The 24636-nt window shown below is 32.5% G+C and overlaps 1 long non-coding RNA gene across 1 annotated transcript; it reads right to left on the minus strand.

Annotated features, from left to right (window-relative positions):
• Positions 1 to 20119: 20119 nt before the first annotated feature.
• On the minus strand, positions 20120 to 23143 carry LOC115877981. Its single transcript, XR_004049452.1, has 3 exons — positions 23095 to 23143; positions 20412 to 20489; positions 20120 to 20351 (listed from the first exon to the last, which is right to left on the minus strand). It is a non-coding gene; the product is annotated as an uncharacterized LOC115877981 (long non-coding RNA).
• Between the last annotated feature and the right edge of the window lie 1493 nt (positions 23144 to 24636).

The following is a 24636-nucleotide window of genomic DNA, read 5'->3' on the forward strand; positions in this document are numbered from 1 at the left end:
CATCTCCAGATTTGTGAAAAAGAAAGTGTACCTTACAGGTCCATTTCTTTTCTTTTCGGAGGAGGGCAGTGTAACGTTTTTAGTTCGTTACATGTCTTTTTTATATATAATATATGATGTCTGGCCTATCATCACCGGATTCCCTCTCGTTCAGGCCGGATAGTTTATTTGACGCGTAATTTTTACGTTCCCTAGTCGCCAACCCTGTTATCGCTCTGAGGAGGCGCTGTCAACATCGCTTCTGTCAACTCTCTCCGTGCTTAACCTCACTTTGTTTTGACGCTCTGTTGTATCCCAGCTTTTGGAAATGGTGATTATTTAAATCTTGCTGTATAATCTGAATCAGCTGCTATTTCAAAGCAACAGGTAAAGATGAAATATTATCCTTTTAGATTCGATATTATTATTGAATATTTTTACGGTAGAGTTACGGATGTCCCAAGTTATATTTGTATTTTGCTGGCACGTTGGCGTCCCTTTTCTTTTGTCCTCCAGAATGTCACATGGAAGAAAGGACATGTTGTTTATTATTTATTGAGCCCTCGGAAGTATTTCGAGGGTCCAAGGTACGGACTGTGTTCAAGGTACGGACTGTGTCCAAGGTACGGACTGTGTCCAAGGTACGGGTAGTGTCTTAAGTACAGACATTACCTTATGTACAGATGTCCTGTAGACGAGTGTCCCCAGTAAGAACGATTTTTTCTTACATATAAGTGCCACAGCGTGGATGTAGCTTGAGTCCCATGCTGCTTCACTCCCATTTCTAAGCCTAGTCAGTAGCTACGGCTGTAGTGATTCATGGTGTCCTCAATCTGGCCCCTTTTGTTGTTTTGACCAACAGGATCGCCGACAGACAGTACAGAGATGCGAGACCACCTCACGCTGCTACTGTTTGAAGCAAGATTACATAAAGAACAGCTAAGTGTACATTTACATTCCAGTTTTTATGTGTTAGATTTTCTATATTTTCAGTCTTAAACAGTAACGTACATTTTAAATAATATCGTACAGACTATATTTAGTGGTTAGATTATTAAGAACATTTATGTCGATTCAGTAGTTACACTGTGATTTAGATTTTAGGTTTCATTATATTACGCCTTGTAATAGTATTACTTTCTATAGATATTATTATTGCGCTATATTAACAGATGAATAACGACACATAGATTCTAGAATCTACAGGTTGCAACATATCAGATTTAACACCGCATAAAATTTAACAATTTAAATAAAGTAATGCTACTTTTCTTATATTTTCTATAACGTTACACGCATTGTATTTTTTTCATAGTCTTTTCATAGAACATATTTAATATTATTTACATACATAGTTTTACTCAACAAATAACCACTATAATAATTATTAAAATTGTACAATGCTATTTACCATCAGAATTCATCATGAATAAATATAGTCATTAGTTTTAAGTATTATACAACTGTGTTTTCTTTCTCTGTACATGCCTGGCGCCCAATATCTATATCTCTTTTGTTAATTATTACTGATTAATTTTCTCTCTAGTGAAATACCTTATCCACGACTGCTCTCCGAGGAAAAGCTGCCGTTCGCAGTGGTAGTGGTTTAAAAAACGCTACACATAATTTGACGCCCAACGTGGGGCGTGTTAAATTTTTTTTAACGTTACAAGATGCCATTGTAAATTTGGCCCTGGCATGGAAAAATTTAAACCCTGAAGTTATAGAAAAATGTTGGCACAATCTACTTTCGTCATTAGCCAACGAAGATGATGATGAAGAAGAAATTCCTTTAAATGTTCTAAGAAGTGTAAGAAGTATACAGTAAGATCAGAAATTGTTAATTTACTACAAGTTTTCAATCCTGAAGTCAACGTTCACACCATGGATGTAGACGACTGGAGTAAAGATATTTTGCCGAATAAAGAATCTGAAGACCACAGTGAAAGCGATGAAAAATTTCAAGATCAAGAACGGGGAGAAGTTGGACTAATACGTGTGACAACTGAATCTGCGATCAAATCACTTAACAACGTAATTCAATGGGCTGAAGAAAATGAAGTGGAATACTCCAGTCTACTCGTTTTACAAAACTTAAGAAATGAAATGGTCCAAAAAGGGTTTATGAGACAAAAAACACAAACAAAAATTACCTCATTTTTCGATAAAAAAATAAATTACTTTTTTATTAGTACATTATACTTATAACGTTTTTTTCCATAGTTAATAAAGTTCTTTTGCTAATGACAACTGTTGTTTTAGTGAATTTTTGGAATATTCCATATAGTGAACAAATCGATCGAGTGAACTGGCTTTGCATTAATTAGTTCACTATATCGCGAGTCTACTGTAATTCCTTTGCTACTTCGCCCAAAAACCGACAGTACGGCGAAGGACCGTTTTGACGAAGTAAACGGACGAAGGAGCGAAGGAACGAAGGGACGAAGGATTAAACAGTCGCATCAAATCGACAATTTCCCATGGTAAATATAGGATTTTTGGACGAAGGGATGAAGCGAAGGAACGAAGTGAAGTAGCAAAGTGTGAGTATGGGGCTTTACAATTTGAAATAAAACAAAAATAGACGCAGATGTCACTAAAATTACACAAAAAATTATTAAATAAAAAAATAATTATTGGACTTCGTATATCAAGAAATTTATTGAACTTCAAATTCACTTTATATACAGAAATACTTCCCACAATATAACTAAATTTAATTGTTAATATTATTTTAAATCGGTAATAGATACTATATAATATATTTTAGTGAAAAATGTTTAATTTTCAGTGAATAATATTTGTTATCAATTCTCAAAAAATAAACATATAATAATAAATTTACATGGTTTAAAATTATTATTTTCCTTGAACTCGCGATATAGTGAACATGCTGTATAGTAAACTACTCTAAATAGTGAACAGACAATTTTTTGTTAATGTATTCTGTAGAGTGAACAAAGTGGCTCTCTCGAAATAATAATCCCAAAAGCATTTGTTCGTCAACAAACACGTCGATACAGGAAATCGATTTTAAACGTTTTGTTTTGCCTTGAACTCTATTCAAAATAGGGCTATATACAAAAATGCCTTAACTGTATAGCCTAATAAAACCAAATTCACAAACCAACGTTAAAGTTAAAATAAGGAACTTTATACAGTGACTAACACAAAGCATGTCCTTTAGTACATGTAGTACCTACTTTAGGTACATGTCCCTGTTACTTAATTGACCTCCAATAAAATATTTCAGGTACTCAAAAAGGTTTCAACAAGGCCGTAAAAGTCACGAAACCCTCAATATAAATAGAGAAAAAGGTTTTATAACACTTTCCATCGAAAAATCAGCAAGTACCACCATACAGAATGGCTCCATCAGTCTTCATCACGATATCGGACATAGCAAGCCATCGATTAGGCCGATGTAAAAAAGTACTGACAGTGTTTAGAAAAAGTGCTTTAATTGTTCTGTTTCGTAAGTAAATTTATAATTATTTTTATCTTCCTCTGCACTTTACGCTTGACCTGCTGTTTGTGTCTTTACAGATAAAATCAGTTTTTATCTTTATATGACATTGATTATTTGTTTAGTGGAATTATTGTTAGATTTTCTTTTCAAATGGATTTAAATATTTCTGCGAAATTCTCTATATATTCTGTTTAATTGTAATAAATTAATATTAAAACAATTTTGTGTCGTGAAATGGACTGTGATTAGTGATATAAAGATGGATTTTATCTGTAAAACACTGGCGTACCTATTACATGACTAGCAGCTAAAGACTCTATGTGCGTTTGTGTGTAATTCTTGTGACTTTACATGACAATTATCATTTGGATTTAATTCGCATTTATTCACTAAATTGCAACAAAACGTCGGTTTTTAAAGGGAGCCAGGGTTGGACTAGTTATTTTTAAAGGTACTTTTAGACGGTCAATTTAGGTTTAAGCTCAGTTTCAGTTCAGTTCAAAAATTACGATCTATTTAGTTTGGTCATAGAGCAAAGACTGGATTCTAAAGAGAATATCACTGTCTCATGTAAATTTAATGAATTGACTTCACTTTGAACCTTTTGATTGGCCAACGATGACAACGATTGACATATGTTATGAAATAACTGCCAAGGGAATTCAAAAAGCCCTATTACGGCTGAAAGTGATACTTAGCTAGTTTTAAAACTAGCCAGCTATTTTGCAAACTAACTAAAACCTCTGTTATTTTGAAGGAATCCGCCCATTCTTGCAAAATCTGGCAGCCAAGGGCTAGTTTACAAACTAACTGGTTAGTTTGCAAACTATACAGGGTGTCCCAGAAATAAATGCAAGTATTTTAACTGGTAGTATAATTCAACCCCAGAAACACGCCAATGAGGATTTTTCGCGAAATTTTAGTATTGAAAATACTTCTGGCCGCGTTTATATGGGACCCATCTTTGAAAAAACGACATGCTAGAGGCGACATGGAGTTAATAATATAACCTGCCTAATCAACTTGTCAACACGTAAGTCGATAGCTGAATAGAGTAAGGTCGTCCGAGGGCCGAAATGAGGTCTTATTAGTGTGGGCCAACTATTTTATGGATATGGATGTTTAGTCTGGGAAAGCCGTTATTATTATAAAAAAGAATATGCGTCAAGGCATGCATGGGTTGTTAGGTACAGTTGGGCTATTTTAATCTAACTCTTTCCGTATGAGAAGCAGGGGGCAAATTATACGTGAAAAAGCGGAATAACATAAATAATAAATTTAGACTAATGCAATGTTTTTTCTTGGCGCGTAGGATAATGCGCACAATCGATGCATTAAAGGGAATAATTAATTAAATCATTAAGTTCCAAAACATATAATAATTCGGGTCTCATCGGATCTGGTGCTATATTTTGATAAAATTTAGGCTATTAGGACCTATATTTTTTTATATGATAATTATTTTTTTAATTAACAACTTAGGACAAAGAAAAAGCTTGCATGGTTTCCACCGCCATGCGCCAACAGTAAAAACAAATGAATTCAAGGCGGTGCCAAATATTTATTGGGATAAGTTTTTATCGTTTAAATATTGTTGTAAATAATAATTATCATTTAATTAGTGCTAACTCATTAAATTTCGCAACACGGCGAAATTTCAATAAAATCGGCCAACGGATCTTTGAGATATTAATAAAAAAGGTCTATTAGAAAAAGCCTTATGACGAACAAAGCGTGAAATTAATTTCTATATTAGCAGTTCAAGGCAAGAAACTCATTTTACTATATACCTAAAAACTGCAAGAAATTTATTTTCCATTATATATTTTGGGCTAGCCGAAAAAAGCCTTTATTTACTATCGATAGTTGTGCCTCGGTGGTACGAAAGTACTACCATTGCACACAGGCCGCTATCTCGCGATGCGGGACTTAATATCTTACCGCTACTGTACGACAAGTCGTATGTATATACTCTGCGCTGTGCTCGTCGTTTTGTGGAAATACCCAAGCTCACCTGATGATGGGGTAGGGCCCCGAAACCGGTAGTGAGAGCAGGTTGATCCACATTATGACGAACACAGCGTGGAATTAATTTCTATATTAGCAGTTCAAGGCAAGAAACTCATATAATTTTATTGTATACCTAAAAACTGCAAGAAATTTATTTTCCATTATATATGTATACATCACATTTCTATAGTGTCGTGATCGTGATCGTGACCATTCATGAATCCGTACACGTTCATCTCCATCATTAATATTTTTCATACTAAATTCTTCACTTTTATAAAAAGCCATCACGATAAAAATCAAATATCAGAGCAAATATCAAAATTATTTAACGTTGCGAACGGTTCACTTGTTCACTATACGTATCTGGAATATATTTGCGAATGGCAATTAGCGATACGTTAGACTGCCGGAGTGCTGACGTCACGAATGTCAAATTGCTTTCCAAACAAGCTTTAGTTCTTTTATATTTCTATTGAGCTCTTCCAAATGACGTCACAAGTTAATATAAAATGTAAAAAACAGGTGATTGCTGACCACCGCCGACTTTTGTGTCTGATATTTTCAATACGCCTATGATGGTTGCGCATGTTGCAAAATCTGTGACTTTTTTTCTAAATTCGACATTTTTTGAAAAAAAAATTGGAAATGTTTTTAGTTTTTAGTTAAAAAACACAATTTCTTGATAATATGGCAACATAGTTATTAGATTAAATTTGCAAGAATGAAAATCCAGAAAAGATCCAGTGGTTCTCAAAATTTTAGCAAAGATTAATTTTTTCGGAAATTTTCAAAATAAAATAACTCCGTTATTTTGGACTTATTTGAAAAACGATGAAGAGAAAATATGTTTCTTTTATCGATATCTATCACCCCTTAAAATACTTGCACTTATTTCTGGGACATTCGTTCATATTAACCAGTTATTTTAGTTAGTTTGTATAATAATCATTTATATTTTTGGCTAATATGATAACTCCATTAGTTTTAGTCACCCAAAATAGCAAGACTCTTGGCTAGTTTACGAACTAAAATCCTTGCAATTTAAGAGTGATATGTCTACATATGCTTCATGTTCAAGAACTTACTTGTGTTTCTGTGTTTGTACGCGTATCTATGTCATTTTGTCAATTTAAGTTGGGTTCAAGTAGCAAAATAAAATAAAAAAACAAGAAATGATTAGTTCTAAATAGGAGCATTCAAACAGCCAAATAAAATAATATTTTTTTTATTTAAAGGGTTCTTGGCTTTTGGTCAACATTAAACTTTTTCTGGGTTTAAGAAGTGTTTATTACATAACTAACGTTTCGGTTTAGTTTTAACCTTTTTCAAAGTCTACAATAAGATATTCTCAATAAAATACAACTGTCAAACTTACCACAAAACATTTCCTTCGTCAAACTATGAAAAAATTGGTGTAAAAAATAACGGTGATAACACATAACATTTAACTTAAAAATATGACACGACACAATAATAACATGTACAGGTTAAAAAAATTCAATAAATTGTGATAGCCGGCTCAATGTATTTTCTGTACTTAAGCGAGTTATATTCAAGTAAAACTTGCAAGATTCGTCTTTTGTAGGAGACTTATAAATACAAGTTCGATGCAAATTACGCGCAGTTCTCTTGTAACCTCTAAACAATAAAGATTGTTTTTTAAAAACGGTCCGGCGTTTACTCTACACGTAACTGGCGCAGTCGGTAGGATAGGCAAGACAAATCGAAATAATTCCGTAAAACCGAGAAAAGTAGTGACGTCTTTCGTGTTAACGATTAATGCCTAAACCTAAAAACGAGTGTAAAAGTGAACGCAAATAGATTACGAGAAACTCAAAGACTGAGGGGCCACGAACAAACATCGTCCAACCCTATTCGGTGTGGAGGAAGGAACACACATCGTCCTGAATCCATAGTTAGAGCCAGGGGAAATCATCGATCTGAAACACCTATTGGCATCGTAGTTTAATGAAGCAACCTAGTTAAGAAAACCCAATGAAAACCATAGCAATCATCGCATTACTGTAAGTACTCCCTTTTTTCACTGCTTTCCCTATTTTTGCTTTTTCCTATTTTTACCCAACCAATACTGATAAATATCGATTTTTCTAAATTGTCCAAAATTCAAGCTGGACGAGCTTAATATTCTTATCGATCAAATACAAAATCTAAATTTACACAATCAAGATATCATGGCACAACCAAATTATCAACTAATCCGATACCAAGCCGACAATATTCCCAATTTTGAAGGGAACCCAAAAACTTTAAGCCGGTTTATAACCTCTTGTGAACATTTCTTACATAACCATCAAGACACGGGAAATATCAATGCCCCGATAAACGTATGTTTATTTGATACGATTGTTAGCAAGCTAGTTGGTAGAGCCGCTGACTTGATAGCCTCGTGGATCGAACTTGATTCATGGGTTAAAATTAGGGAAGCTTTAGTTACCACCTTTTCGGATCAAAGATCTGAAGATTGCCTGGTACAAGACATTATTTGTATGCGACCTGAAAAAAATGAGCCACCTAAAAGTTTTGGCCTTAGGCTACAAGACGCTCGCAGTTTACTATTCACAAAAATTAACAATTCAGGCGAGGATATTAATAGACGCACTCTAAAGATAGAACAGTATGACGCGCTATGTTTAAAAACTTTTATTAACAATTTAAACTATCATATGCAATTAGTTGTACGTTTGAAAGACCCAGATTTTCTCGAACAAGCGATGGCATACGTATCCGAGGAAGAAAATTTCATAAATTATAAAAATCGCCAAGTAATTAATAATAAAAATATTTCACATATTCCACCCCATATACCAAAATTGAATAAACAAGCTCAAAATTTTCAACCACCACATTCGAATCAATTTAGGCCTTTAATGAGACCGACTTACCAACCTAGTTTTCTACCTAGACCACAACCCTTTAGACCGTATACACCACCTCAACATAATTTCCAACCTCAACATAATTTCCAAAGAAATAACTTTTATTCTCAACCACGTTTCGGACAGCCATCAACCTTTTCTAACCAGTTTCACAGACCTCATTTTAATCCAAATACAAATAATAATAATTTTAACAATTTTACACCTCGCAATACTAATCGGCAATGATACACCTGAACCAATGGATACATCCTCAGGTTAGTAGTAGTACTGTTCGACCTCACAGAAATTTTATATCCGAAGAATTATTTAACCAATCGGTAGATACTGTCCAACAAGACAATGTTTTAAAAGATCTTTCAGAAAATGATAATGAAAAATCTAATAACGAACAAGCCTCAAATTACCCTATGCCTGAATATCAGAATCAACCTTATTATTATGACGATCAATATTATTATACACCTGACATGTCCAATAATTATTACACCCCCGAAATTACCAATTTATACAATGAATATGATCAATATTATCCCGCAGAATATGATCCAATTTTTTGTGTAACACAGAATACACAGAATGCAACATAATCTACCTAAATAATTATAAAACTTTTGAACTTCCTGTTGTATTTATTCCAGAATTAAACGCTAAATTTCTCGTAGACACAGGTAGTGGAAAAAGTTTTATTAACCCTAATCTGGCTTATCAAATTTATCCTGAATTTATTTCTAACGAAAACTTTTCTGTAAGGACTGCACACGCAACATCTTTTCATAATGAAATAGTGCACATTCCTATTTTTCCCTCTTTTAAAATTAATAAATATCATAAATTTTATCTCTTTGGTTTTTCCGAAAAATTCGACGGTTTATTAGGTATTGATTTTTTAATTGATATCGGTGCAAAAATAAATTTAAACAATTTTAAACTTGAAACAACCCAAGTGAATTTACCACTTTATCTGCAAACTAAAATACCTCCGAATAATGTTTCAAATAAAAATAAAAATCAATTTCCCCAAGACATAATAATAGCTAGAGTTACTCAAAAGGTTAAAGTACCTGTTAACAAAGAAAGCGGAGTAGATATTTTAAATTATCACGATTTCAACGGTGCAGAAATGCCCGACGCTTTAGTTACAATTATAGACTCCCACGCACATACAGTTATTACAAACGTACGTGAAAACCCTATAAAAATTACAATTTTAAATCCATTTGAGATCGAACCAATTGATGAATTAGATTGCAATTTTATCGAAAAAATGGAAACCGATACCGAACTAAATGACTTTTTAATAAAAAACAAAAACAAAATTTGAAAAAACTTCGTTTAGATCACTGTAATAAGGAACAATTAAAAGCAATTCGTAACCTTTGTAGTGAATATAGGGATATATTCTACTGTGAAGATATTCCTTTAACATTTACAAACCAAATTAAACATAATATAAATTTAACTGAAGAAACACCAATTTTTACTAAAACATATAGATATCCTGAAGTACATAAATCAGAAGTAAATAAACAAGTAAATCAAATGTTAAAAGTCGTTATTATACAGCCATCTAATTCACCATGGTCAAGCCCTATTTGGCTCGTTCCAAAAAAAGCAGATCCTAGCGGACATAAAAAATGGAGAATTGTCATAGATTTTAGAAAACTAAACAATAAAACAATAGATGATAAATTTATATATATACATATATATATATATACTAGACAAGCTGGGTAAAGCTCAATACTTTAGTACATTAGATTTGGCTAACGGGTTTCACCAGATCGAAATGAACCCTCATGACATCCCTAAAACTGCTTTTTCTACTGAAACAGGACATTACGAATTTAAACGCATGCCGTTTGGTTTAAAAAACGCGCCTTCCACCTTTCAACGCGTAATGAATAATGTTTTACGAGGACTTCATTCAAAACGAAATTTGTTGTGTTTATCTGGATGACGTCATTGTGTACAGTACCTCTTTACAAGAACATATTAATAGATTAAAATTAATTTTTGAAAGATGTAGACAGTCAAATTTTAAAGTTCAACTCGATAAATCCGAATTCCTACATAAAGAAGTAGCCTATCTTGGTCATAAAATAACTTAAGAAGGTGTAAAACCTGACCCTGCTAAGATAGACGCTGTAAAAAATTTTCCTATACCAACTACACAGAAAGAAATAAAATCGTTCTTAGGACTTGCTGGATATTATCGTAGATTCATAAAGGATTTCGCCAAAATTTCAAAACCATTAACATTATGCCTTAAGAAAAATGCTAAAGTCGTACATAATCAATCTTTTAGAGAATCTTTTAATCATCTTAAAAAATTACTAATAAATGCTCTAATACTCAGATACCCGGACTTTACACAAACTTTTGTGCTAACAACTGACGCCTCAAACATAGCAATTGGTGCTGTCTTATGTCAATCAAACCCTCCTAATGACAACCCTGTAGCATATGCTTCGCGAACTCTGAACGAAACAGAACAACGCTACTCAACGATCGAAAAAGAGCTATTGGCTATTGTCTGGGCTTGTAGGTATTTTCGACCATATTTGTACGGACGTAAATTAAAAATTTTCACTGATCACCGACCTTTAGTGTGGCTTTTCAATCTCAAAGAACCAAACTCAAAATTAATAAGATGGAGATTGAAGTTGGAAGAGTATGATTACGAAATTATATATAAAAGTGGAAAACAAAATTTAAATGCGGATGCTCTTTCACGTATTTCTTTACACGCGTTAGAAACTGAATCGACTTTAAATAATCCCGGAGATATAGACCTTGATATAGATAAATTTTTAAATGATTTAACTAACAACTCACAAGAAGGCGACAATACAGAAATCAGTAAAATTATTGAAGAATTAGAACGACCGATAACATCGCGAATTAATATAATTCAAGACATTCGAATTCCTGCTCCTATACTTGTAGTTCATACAGTTCATACAGCAAATGCTAATGAAACCTTAGCCGATATGTCTATGTTAGACGAAATAATCAATAGTAAATCAAACCAATTAATTGTTAAAAAATCGCCATATAACGCCTACACAGATCAATCATTTGAAAATCTTGAAGGTAAAAAAATTATGCAACTATACCAGCTGATAATGAATCTGTCTTAAAATTCCTAAAAGAACATCTTAAAGATAAAACAACATATATTTATTTTCAATCTAAAGAATTACAACCAATATTCCACGAAGTAATGACGAAACATTTTGGTAATATGAAACTTGTCGAGTGTACTAAATTAGTAAACAATGTTAAACCAGATGAACGCTTTTCTCATGAAGGCAAAACAAATCATAGCGGTATACAGGAAACTTTAAAAAGAATAAAAATTAATTATTTTTGGAAATCAATGAAAGATGATATTACCAATTTTATTAACAATTGTAAAATTTGTCAAAGGGCAAAATATAATCGTAGACCACCAGATCAACCCCTTGTACTAACAGAAACCCCGTCAAAACCATTTGAAATAATTCACATTGATACACTATATGTATGTAAACAAAAATTTCTAACCTTTATAGATAACAAAATAAAATTACACTAAGTCACCACAATACACCAAAACACTTTTACTTTTACACTGGACGCGCGTTTCGCTAACCATGTTAGCATCATCAGCAGCATACATTAACATGTTAGCATCATCAGCAGCATTATAAACTGATCAGTTTATAATCATCTGCTGATGATGCTAACATGGTTAGCGAAACGCGCGTCCAGTGTAAAAGTGAAAGTGTTTTGGTGTATTGTGGTGATTTAGTGTAATTTTATTTTGCTGTGTAACACCAAAGGTTCCAACCCTCAACTGTAATCTTTATAGATAAATTTTCTAAATTTGGACACGCCTTACCACACTTTGGTACAGCGATATCGGTTTGTCAAAATTTAGTTCATTTCTTTTTATTTTTTGGAGTTTGGTTTGGTTTGGTTTGAATAATGATAATGGGACAGAATTTAAAAATGACGTAGTTAGTGAACTATTAAAATCACATAATATAAAAATTCATTTTACAACCCCACAACATCATGAGTCAAATGGCCCTGTAGAAAGACTAAATTCCACACTAATCGAAGACTTCAGAATTCTTCGAGAAAAAGATAATAACACTGACATTATAACCTTAATGTCTTACGCTGTAATCGCATATAATAGCACTATACATTCAATTTCACACCCTATGAATTAGTGTTTGGACATACGCGACCCTATGTTAGTTTTACCAGCCGAAGTTTACACGGAATACGCAACTATTCATAGAACTAATACAGAAGTATTATACAACGAAAGTTCAAGAAAGTTCAAAAACTTTAAAACAAAAAATTATTGCCAAAAGAAATTTAGATAAGAAAAATACTGAATTAATTATTGGTTCAAAAGTTTATAAAAAAACAAGAAAAGCGTTTAGGTAAATTACATCCCAAACATAAAGGTCCATTTATATTAACTAAAGTTTTAGAAAACAATAAGATCGAAATAAAAAACCCTAAAACTAATCAAAAGGAAATCGTTCACGTTAACGAAACTAAAATTATACCCATTGTTGCAGATGGATCAGATTTGCCGATACCGGAACAACCGGAACAAACTTCTACGAATTAAATAACCATCCAGGAATGCTACCATATAAACTAGGTACAGCCAAAATTACAACTAACCACTGGTCTTTGGTACAAATTCATGATCTTAATCCTGTAATTTCTGAATTTTATTCACTAAAAATAATGGGAAACAATCTAATAACGATCCTAAAAAATAGTAGTCTATATAATCAAGAATACGAGAATCCTGTACTTCTTTTATCCACATTGGAAACGCGTATTGAAAAGAGTATTAGACAAATAAATCCAAATTTATTGAAACATAGAGAAAAACACGGTCTTTTAAATCCATTAGGCTCGCTAATAAAATGTGTAACAGGCAATCTAGATCAAACAGATGCTGAAATGTATGAAAAACAAATACGAGAATTACAAGAAAGTCAGTTAAAATTAAAAAAGGTATCTATCAATCAAATAACTCTTTTAGAAAAATCTATTAATAAATTTCAAGCTCTTATTTCAAATTTTTCTACTAATCAATTGATTTTAAAGTCAAGGATTGAACAAATCGAACGAGCTATCAATAAAGTGAACTACAAGAATTTCAATATTTTAATTCACGTAATGTAATTTTAAATCAAATAACCATGATGTTTCAAATCATTTTTGACATTTTAGAAAAAACAGAAGTGGCTATAACTTTTGCTAAACTTAATACTCATCATAATTCTATTATTAATCCCATTGAATTTAGCAATGAAATTCAAACCTTTAAAACTCAACTAAACACTGAAATATTGCCTATAGAATCCACAATAGAGAATATATTAAACTTCGAAAAAATAATAGAAATTAAGAGTTATTCACAAGGCTTAAAAATAACATTTATATTAGAAATACCACTCGTTGAATCGGATATTTATCATTATTATAAACTGTACCCAATACCGGTTCCTTCAAATCAAACTTCCCGATTTTTTGTAAATCTACCCCAGAAACCTTTCCTGGTACTTAGCAGTAATAAATACGCCTACATGGATCAAGTTTGCATACATCTCAAGAAAAATCAATATTTGTGTAAAGAAGACCATCCTGTATATACTAATTTGAAGCCACCCTGTGCAGTACAGTTAATATCTCATATGACGAACATTACTTCATGCCGACCGTTCCTGATTAGCCTGTCGGACATACAAATAGCCACTATAATAAATGGAAAATGGCCACCCCTAATCGAATAATTGCCAGTGTAAACTGCCCGAACTCGAAGAATAACATTCCAATATTTGGATCATACCTGATCGAAATACAGAAGAAAGAATGTACAGTTCATATAGGACCATTCACTTTAAAGCTAACCGAAGTGAGTGAAATTACCTACGACGAAGTCATTCTGCCAAACATCAACCTATCCCAGAGTTACAGACAAGAAAGAAAACCAATGTTTCATCCGAAGACCATAGATCTAAACAATATCAACTTAAAAGAAACCGACGAAATCGCTGCCGCCTTCCAAGAACAGAAGAGGATCCTAAGCGAGCTGTCAATACCCGTTCAAGTGAAAAGAATTAACTTTTGGACAATTTTATTATACGTAATACTTGTAATAATTTGCATCTTTTTTATTTCGAAACTAGTATATAAAAAGTTTTTGATTAAAAAGTGCGATATAGAAAATAAACGTCAAACTGATGAAATAATTATCTAACTTTTAAACTTCTCTATAATTATATACTTTGCTTTATATATTACATTTTATTATACTTTATTTTAATTGTATAACTATTTTAATATTTTTATTTTTGCTTAATATTTTCATTGTATAAAATCACACCCTTTTTGGGGTATGCTTTTAAGTAATGGGGGAGGAGTTAATATTCAAGTAAAACTTGCAAGATTCGTCTTTTGTAGGAAACTTATAAATACAAGTTCGATGCAAATTACGCGCAGTTCTCTTGTAACCTCTGAACAATAAAGATTGTATTATAAAAACGGTCCGGCGTTTACTCTACACGTAACTAGCGTCACAGCTTACAGAATAGCATAGCTTTGACACTCGCCAATTTTTCCCACGCTCGAATTTAAAACGCCCCACTCCGACGATGCGCTAACTGAATTAAGCGACCGACAGTCAGCCTCATTCAGTCGATGCATAGTCTCCACCGGTGGCGTGTAGGGCCGTATTACGGAAGATTTTAATTCGATTTTTTTTCTTATATTTAACCATAGGTATTTGTGCTTTTATTTCAATTTTATTTTTATTGATGGAATGGGAAAAGGTTTTCCGGGATGTGCGGCTGCTGGTTGCACAAATAATTATGGAAATTATTCAAAATATAGTCTGTTTAATTTTCAATTCAATTCAAAATTAATGTTCAATTCAAAAGTATATTCACACTTTAGAGCTTTTCAAAACGATGAAGACTACTTATTTGGAGGCTTGCTAATGCCAAGTGACCATTTTTTTATTTAGTTTCCTCATTGGAGGCTATTTTTATAAGCTTTTATTTAACTTGCTTTGTATGTAACTATCTATGTATGTATGTATGTTTGTTCTGGGGCAAATCTTGTAAGCTAAATTAAAACCACTTCCTTTTATTGTAGGAGATTGAAATTTGGCATGTAGGTTCAGTCCCGATGACAATACATTTTTTTGCAAGGCATGACCCGAATTTTTGACAGCTGTCAAAATGGCGGCATTTTTGAGGTTTTTGATTTTTTAAAATTCTATTTATGAATGGATCGGGCTGAAATTATATATATATACAGTACCGGCCAAAAGTAGAGAAACTTTTTAAATTTATTTGCTGCCGTTTTACAAGAACGAAAATGTTTATAAAGCATATATATTTATACATAGGATAACTGTCTCATAAAAATACACACAAGATTTTTTTGGAAAAAGCCTTTATTAAATTTTGAAAAAATTAAACGAATTTCTATGAGGACAAAAATGGAGAAACTGGTATTTTTTATACATTTGTAGTCGCTAGTCTCAGTATTTGGTTGCATAGCCTTTACTTTTGATGACTGCTTGGCACCTTTTAGGCATAGACTCAATCAAGTTCTTTATTACGTCCCCGGATATTTCATTCCAGGCTTGTAATAGGGCAGCGAACAAAACATCGTTATTTTTAAATTTGTCCCTGTTTTTACGCCTAACATCGACTTCTAGTTGATCCCATAGGTTCTCTATAGGGTTCAGGTCGGGGCTTTGAGCTGGCCATTTGATCACTTCAACTTGTTCCTCGGTTAAAAATTCCTTAATAAGTTTGGCAGTGTGTTTCGGATCATTATCGTGCATAAATTTCCAGGTTAATGGGAGAGAGGATTCAGCATACGGTACCATTGTTTCTTGCAAAATATTTAAATATATATAACGATCCATAATTCCATCTATTTGAATAAGGGGCCCGACCCCATGCCCAGAAAAACAACCCCAGACTAGAACGTTCCCACCGCCGTGTTTTATGGTGGGTATGGTGTACTTGGGATTGAACCTCTCATTGGCAGGACGTCTCACCCACCTAATACCATCCGAACCAAATAGATTGTACTTGCTTTCGTCTGACCAGAGTACATTTCTCCACTGCTTGTAGGTCCAATTTGCATGTTCCAATGCAAATTGTAGTCGGGCCTGCCTATTTTTCTTAGAAATAAACGGTTTTCGGGCAGGTCTTCTGGCATTTAGTTGTGCCTCTTTCAGACGCCGTCTAATGGACCTAACAGATATTGAAATAAAGGGATATTCGTTCCTTATATCCTCCGCAGTGCAAAATGGATTTCTAAGTGAATATCTTCTTATTATTTTATCTGTTGCCAAAGTTGTTTTTTTGGGTCTTCCAGGCTTGGGTATACTGGCAGTTGTCCCACGATTTCTATACAAATTAATCTGTTTGCACGCAACACTTTTATGTAAATTTAAGTGTCTAGCAATATCAATTTGTTTAATTCCCAAATGATACTTCTCAATTATGATTTTTTTAATTTGATCTGACAAATTTATCCCGCGCGGCATATTTTTAGCGCACTGTGAACCCAATACCACGATCTAGACGCTTTAACAAGAGAATATCTCACAGAATGTTAAGAAAAAGATAAGGTTTCTCCACTTATGTCCGCTGGAATTTGTAAATAATTTTTTACCTACAAATTTATTCACAAAATAAGCAGTTTTTATATGGCTACACAAAGCAGATTAAATGCGAAATATTTTCTTGATATCCTATTCTGCAGAGAGTAAACTGTATTTTGACATAGTAAAAATATTAAAAGTTTCTCCACTTTTGGCCGGTACTGTATATATACAGGGTGTCCCAGAAATGAGTGCAGATATTTTAAGGGGTGGTAGATCTGGCCAAAAGAAACATATTTTCTCTTTACCATTTTTAAAATAGATTGAAAATAACCGAGTTATTTAACTTTGAAAGTTTAAAAAAAAAATTGCGACATTTTGAGAGCCGCCGGGAATCTCGCGGATCCCCCGGCGCGGGGAGAGATCTCGCGGATCTCGGCTGGTTCGCCGCCCGCTGTTGCCACATCGACTAGAAAGACTTAAAAAGTACTTGCAAAATCCCACGCCATCAAGAGGTTCTGCAGAGGTGCGTTACTTTTTAAGTGGGTGATCGCCAGTAGCCCTACTTTCCACATTACACAAATTAAACTAAAGAAAAAAAACTTACCAAACAATAAAAAAAGAGATCCCTATAGCAGAGATACAACTGCAGAGCTTTCTTTTTCCATTTTACTCACTCTTAAAACTGCACATAACACTACACTTAATAACATCACTTCACTACAATTCTTAACAACACTATGCAGAATTTTCAACTGTGGAAATATTGGCTCTCCTATTAATTTTAAAGGCTAAATCGTAAATGGTTTTAAAGATACATTACAAATTTGCACAAAGGGGATCCAATATCTCGACAGTTCAAAATTTGCATAGGATATCCTATATTTCCAACGATGATGCACCACCCGGTATACCCTTCGCTTCTTGACTGCATGCTATTACAATAATTGTTCATGACGACCTCCATTTCCAATACATGCTCTCCTTCTTCTGAGCATGGAATTTTTAACGTTTTGCAGCAATTCTTCGTTGCTTTTCACGAATCCCTCAAATGCTGAACCATACTTACAAAGGTTCGAGCATTAGGGATTTATCTATTCGGATACTCTTCGGAATAAGTCTCCGAGCTTCTAAAGCGCTTTCCCCTGCCAGAAAGTACCTATGCTCTTAGCATATCTACCTTCTTCGGATTTGTACATCGCGATTTGCCTATACCGATACCGATTACCGACACAAAAATATGCACTAACGAACATTTCACAACACTTTAAACACAATCTCCGATCACTTTCTCGAATTTTAAAAGCTCGATAATATTAGAAATTAGATCGATTTCTAATAGTGTACATGGTGTACATGCTTTGTGTACATGCGATTAATAATGTCGTTAATATAATACAGGAATCTGTAATTTTCTCCCCACCGCCCATTTCATTGGAAAAAACGGCGGCAAGTTTTCTGCTTTTGAAATTACGATCGATGGCATTTTATTGTGTAAAAGTGGATGGTAAATGGCATCGATCGTAATTTCTCAGGCAATTTAACGTCTTAGCAGGTATACTTATTTTTTTATCAAAAAAGCTTTATAGAAAAAAAAAATAACTGAACATGTTAGTAGCTTTATTACTAATTAAACTATTCAAAACATGTTCTGATATTAGTAAAAAAATTTAAGTAAAAAATGTAGCAAATTTTATAGTTTGACGACGTTATAATTAACAATAGGCAAATGGAAAAAATTACCTAACTACATATTAGAGACATAATTCCATACCTAGAAATACCGTATGGTCGAAAAAAACGGCGTCCAAGAATGAAACTTGAAAAATAACGGTCGGTGACATTCTCCATAAAATTTTACACATAAATTGACAGCGATCTTTATATCATAGCCATCGCTGACGCCGTTTTTCACGACCATATTGTATTTCCCATTAATCGCATGGTGGGCAATACTAATTTATATTTAAAGAGATATATCTAAATATTGTATAAACTAGGTATTTTATTAGCAATCATATCTAAGCTATTATGACTCATATCATATTCTAATTATTTGAAACTTGAAACATAATATTTACTCTATTATATTCATGTAACTAAATTTTCTAATATTAATAACTCTCTGATAATAAAAACAAAGAGTGTGTTTTGAAAAGTAAAGCATAATTACTGTATATTGACTTTATTGTGAAAAGCAACCTATTTGAAACACATTTACGTAACTACAGAATAGTTTAAAAAAGAACTTAAACACATGTTTTTTTAGTCTATTTTCTTTATTATATTTGAAAACTACAGTCCCCCTTCCAATACATAAAAACATTTATATTCAAATATACTCTAGATAGAGCTCCGATTTTTATATGAAATGAGAATTTGTTCACACATAAACTACCGTATGATCGAGAAAAAACGGCATCAACGATGGCTATGAAATCAAGGTCGCTGTCATTTTATATGTAAATTTATATCGGAAATGTCATTGATCGTCATTTCCCAGCCAACTGGACGCCGTTTTTTTTTTCGATCATATGGTACATTTTATGTATTTTATTCTTTAATTTTAATTACTACAAATGGTCTTGATATTTTTCTTTTGAATACATATATTCTTGTTACTCTTTTTCATCTTTGTCTCTAATATACAGATGCATTGCAATTTGTTGTTAGTATATTTATGTAATCATTTCATAAATCCTAAAAATAAAAATGGTTATAATATGCTTTCCAGATATCCATATCCACAATATTCTGTGTGTAAATATGTTCAATTTTTAATAACCCATTCACTAAATGAGATTGTGAGACAACATACAGGTAGCTGTTTAAATAATTTTCAATCTTTGTATGTAATAATAGATTTCACATATTATATGCATTACACAATATGCATTACCTGCAACAATAAAAGATATTTTCTTTAAAGTGTATAATTCTATCTAACACACTTCTAATAAAGTATACTCTGACTCTTTGAACATTTGTTACAGCTTCTAATAATTAGGTATATCTATAACTTCCTAAGAAATTTTGTTAGCACTTTTAGTTAGTTTACCATTTTTCTCAATATATTCTGCATAATATATGACTCGATACATTTACCTAGAATAAAATCAATAATATCATTTATGAATAGAAAACTACATGTATAACTTTTTCGTTAATATTTGCAGTTTCAGACCAGAACTTGTCTGAAGAGAACTTTCTTGGTTTGTTTAAAAATATCTTACCGTATAACATAAATTTACATCTGAATTAATCTAATCAGATCAAATTTTCTTCATAGTATAGAAAACATCGAAACTATTTGACTGGTAATCGAGCTATCCATAAGCTGACACTAAAATTTAATGCATAATTAAATGGGATAATTATTTTCATGTAAAACAAAACTTTATACTTAATAAGACCACAGGGAGTACATAATAACAGTGTTACTGAGATTTTTGATTTAATGTATTGCTTGGTATTTGTAGATCTATTATTGGGTAACAGTTTACAAAACGGTTTTCCGCTATTTTAATAATATAAGAAATTTTATGCATACAGACACTTTCAAATGATTGTAGAGATTACGAACCTACCTGCGGAGCTTCAAAAAACGGTGTTTTTTCTTAATTTTTCAGTTTAGAAGCTTACGGGACCTGGGAGCGAATAGGGTGCTGGGTGGGGTAAAACCACTGTGAGAATGATAATAGCTCCCTAGTGTAACCATAAAAAGGCGGATAAACCACTTTTATCAACGAAAAATGCAAAAAGAGAAGTATTTATTCACTGTTTCGATGTTTTAATATGAAATCCGTCGAGCGCTTCGCCTTCGCCTATGAATCAGCTGCTGCTGTTTGCGTTCCGAATGTTCCGATCGAATGCAACGTTGCCACCTCCACATAAAAATCGTAAATCCGCAGAATCAATTGCATACAATACACACTATTTTACCTTGAGCGACTTTTTTATATATAAGTTATAGACTCTTAAAACCATGCGTATAAAGCAAAAACTTACCTGCGGAAACAAGAAAATCTCCTTCGTTTTGTCCATTTTCGACAAAAAATTTTACAGGTTCTGGGAATGACTAGGGGTAGTGGGTGGATAGAAAGGGAATTGAAAAACAGAGTATTCCTCATAATAGTAGTCACTGTAGCACATAAATGGAAAAAGAACACATCTGTCACTTTTTAACACAGTAAATCGTTCGTAGAATGGTTATTGCGTTGGCAAATGAATGTAGAAGAAATAAAATTGCATTTAAAGAAGAAAAACGAAAGGAATTATTAGAATAATAGGAAAATATAATTAAACTTGGGGTGGATACAATTTAGCGATTTGAAGAAAGATTTGATGTATATCACAATTATCTTGATTGGCATTTTTGAATAAGAATTCAGCTAAATATCCAATAAAGTGGTGTTGCTTTCGACCATATCTGGGAATTGCACCGCGGACGTTCCTCCAAATTCTTTCAATATTCTGTGTATGAATATTAGAATCATTAGGATCGACAAAATGCAAAGAATGATTGACGGCCAAATGATTAAACCCTTCACGTTCCAAATTATCGTACGCTCTCCAACAGTCTGAAATAATGGTCGTTCCAGGCAAAATCCACTGTTTAATTACATTTAATAATGTTTGTGCAGTCCTGTCAGGAACAGGCACAAAAAACACTTTTCTTGATTCTCTGTCAATTCCACCAAACACCCATTGCCCTTCGATACTACGTCCTCTATTATATTTCCTCCTGCCGAATTTTGCTTCATCAATTTCTACGATTTTCCCTATTCCCCCAATTTTGTCCGAATGTTCAACCACCCACTGAACACATAATTCGCGGCAAAAAGAACTCCAATCTACAACTGTTTTCGAACTACAATGTAACTCCCTCATAATAAAGTTCTGTCTTGGAAATGGTAGTCTTAGCCACAACACCACAAAATAAACAATATCTTCCAAGGAAAGATGTGCCTTAGAAAACCAAGTGCCTTTCTTAGCACTTTTTTTGGTTTTACATTTACGGATCCGATTTTGGCGGCGATATGTCTTGGAACAAGTGTAAAACAAAGAATTAATATTAAGTTCAATAATATTGTCGCACGTAACACACGTCGAAAATCGACAAAGAACACCATGGTCCACTAAAAAGTCGATAAGTTGTCTTCGGTTCGAAGAAAGGTGCAAAAACTCTCGCACTGTAAAAGTACATGTCACACAAGGCATTTCCGAAAATTATTACTAAACGATTGACAAATAGAATATTATGCGTGAAACAGCATTCAACGTAAAAAAAACTCAACTGAACACATAGTCACAAAACATAGTAGTAAAAACCACAGATCCTCTTCTCGACCTTTGACACAGATCAATGAATAATATCTATTCTTATCAACTTAATATCACTATCGCTACCACATCCTAAATTCCTAAACAGCATTTTTTATTTCATTTAACTTAGGTAGGAATCTTAAAGTTATCTTACAAAGAAAGAAAACGCAGAAAAAAAATTTCAGAAAGAATGAAAACTTGGCAACAAAGCATAGAAATGTCAACACGTTAATCGTTATAAATACTGAGGGTATGACAAAAAAAGAAATATTTTATCCAATTCGTATTATGTATGTTTTTTTGAAATATTTAACATTATTTCCGTTGGAAAGTGGATAATTTCTGTGAAAAATGAATTATGAACTTGTATTGTATAGTAAAATTATAGGTATAAGTGTATGAGTCAATAAATATAAATAGAAGCGAAAACACGGCTCAGGGAAAATGCCGTTTTTAATAAAAATATGGATTTTTTCGTGTCTCCGCAGGTGGGTTCATATTCTTCATAATGAGTACAAAACAACTATATAATCAACGTCGACCACATTACAAAAATAGTGAAAAACCGTTTTGTAAACTATCACAGGAAGGTAATTATTTAGAAAACGGTTTTCGATTAAGTGCCCAATATTTACGAAAAAAAAAAAATTATCGTTTCTCCGCAGCTAGATTCATGTTCCCTACACACAATAGAACGTGTCTATGCAAAAAAAATCACGATTAGTGCTAAATTAGCAAAAAACCGTTTTGTAAATAATTACCTATTATTGTATTGTGATTACAATTGCCTTCTTCTCCATTGATGCATCCTAATTTAAGATTACTGATTTTCTAATACATAATTAAAGTGAAATTATTTTTCCTACCATTACATAATTAATTTCTTCCTACCATTAGGTAGATACCTGAAAGGTTAATAAATTAAAAACGAATTTATTAAGACATTTAAACTGTTTACCTCATTTCTCACATATTTTTGACACCAAACATTATAAATAAATCAAAAATATTCGTATACCAACTGAATTATATGATATTTCATTTTGAATAATAAAAGTACTTTTTACAGGTTTATTTGGCATTGTTTGCATTGTTTTTGTTGTTTTCTGTTTTTGTTTTTTGTGGGAGTTTAATAACCCACGATTAACCTTAAACATAACCTTAAACTACACACCATACTAGGGATGTATGATTCGAATCGATTATTATCAAATCGACGTGATTTTTTATCAAACGATTTTTTGGTATAATCGATCTTTTTTAAATCGAAGACCGATTTTATTTATACAGTTTTACAAGGTTTATTTATTTGTTAGAATTTAGAATAAGAAAAACTTGCTTTAGTTTTGCTGGAATATTTGTTTGCAGTGCATCCCTAGTAAAAGGCCATCTAGCAATGAACTGAAAAATTAAGTGTAAGTGCTCGCTGCCGCATGCGCCGATGTTTGTTTATCACTTTGATATCAGGTGTCAGATTTTTGTCGGGGCTTCCCATATTTTTATATTTTAGATAACGTAGAATACTCTTTGATTTTACCTTAATTCTTTCTTGGGTATACCCAGAGAATAGGTACATTAAAGAAATGCTAACTTCATGTTAAAAAATGGAAACAGACGCCACCTGGTGTCCCCTGGCAGTACTAGCTAAATTGAGGGGAATTGGAGGGGCGGGGCTTAAAAGAGGGGAAATTTAAAAAAAAAATATTTTTATAAGTATCACTGACTTACTGTTTAAAGTTAATAAACATATTTTTATTACTTTAATATAATTTAAAGTATTAAAAAAATATGTCTATTAACTTTACACAGCAAATCAATGATATTATTAAAGACTTATTATTTTCAGAGAAAATTCATAGTAAATAAATTACACATTAGTAAACAATATCATTTATTTTTTAGAGCTGCGATTTATATTACAATAATATTGAAATATATATATATTTTTTTAACAATGAAAAAGAATATCCCGGAACCTGAAAAAGAAAGATGATCAATTAATGACTTACATTAGTTCAAAATACATTTTGCAAATAACTAGTGAATTGTAAAAATAAACATACTATTAAAAAGACATTTTAGTAGTATGTTATGATCTATTACTGATAATACATAGAAGTATATAATAGGTAAATAACATGCATAAGGCACTATGATACAACTACCTGTATCATGATAACACACTAATATCACAAAAAATATATGCTAATTTAAATTCCTTTAATGATCTAATGATACACTATCTAGCCTCAATGCATGCCATTCCAAAGGCAAAAAAACTGTTATACCAAATAAATATAAGC

The sequence above is a fragment of the Sitophilus oryzae genome, unplaced genomic scaffold (genome assembly GCF_002938485.1).
Source record: "Sitophilus oryzae breed Bouriz unplaced genomic scaffold, Soryzae_2.0 scaffold_149_pilon_pilon, whole genome shotgun sequence".
Classification (NCBI taxonomy): domain Eukaryota; kingdom Metazoa; phylum Arthropoda; class Insecta; order Coleoptera; family Curculionidae; genus Sitophilus; species Sitophilus oryzae.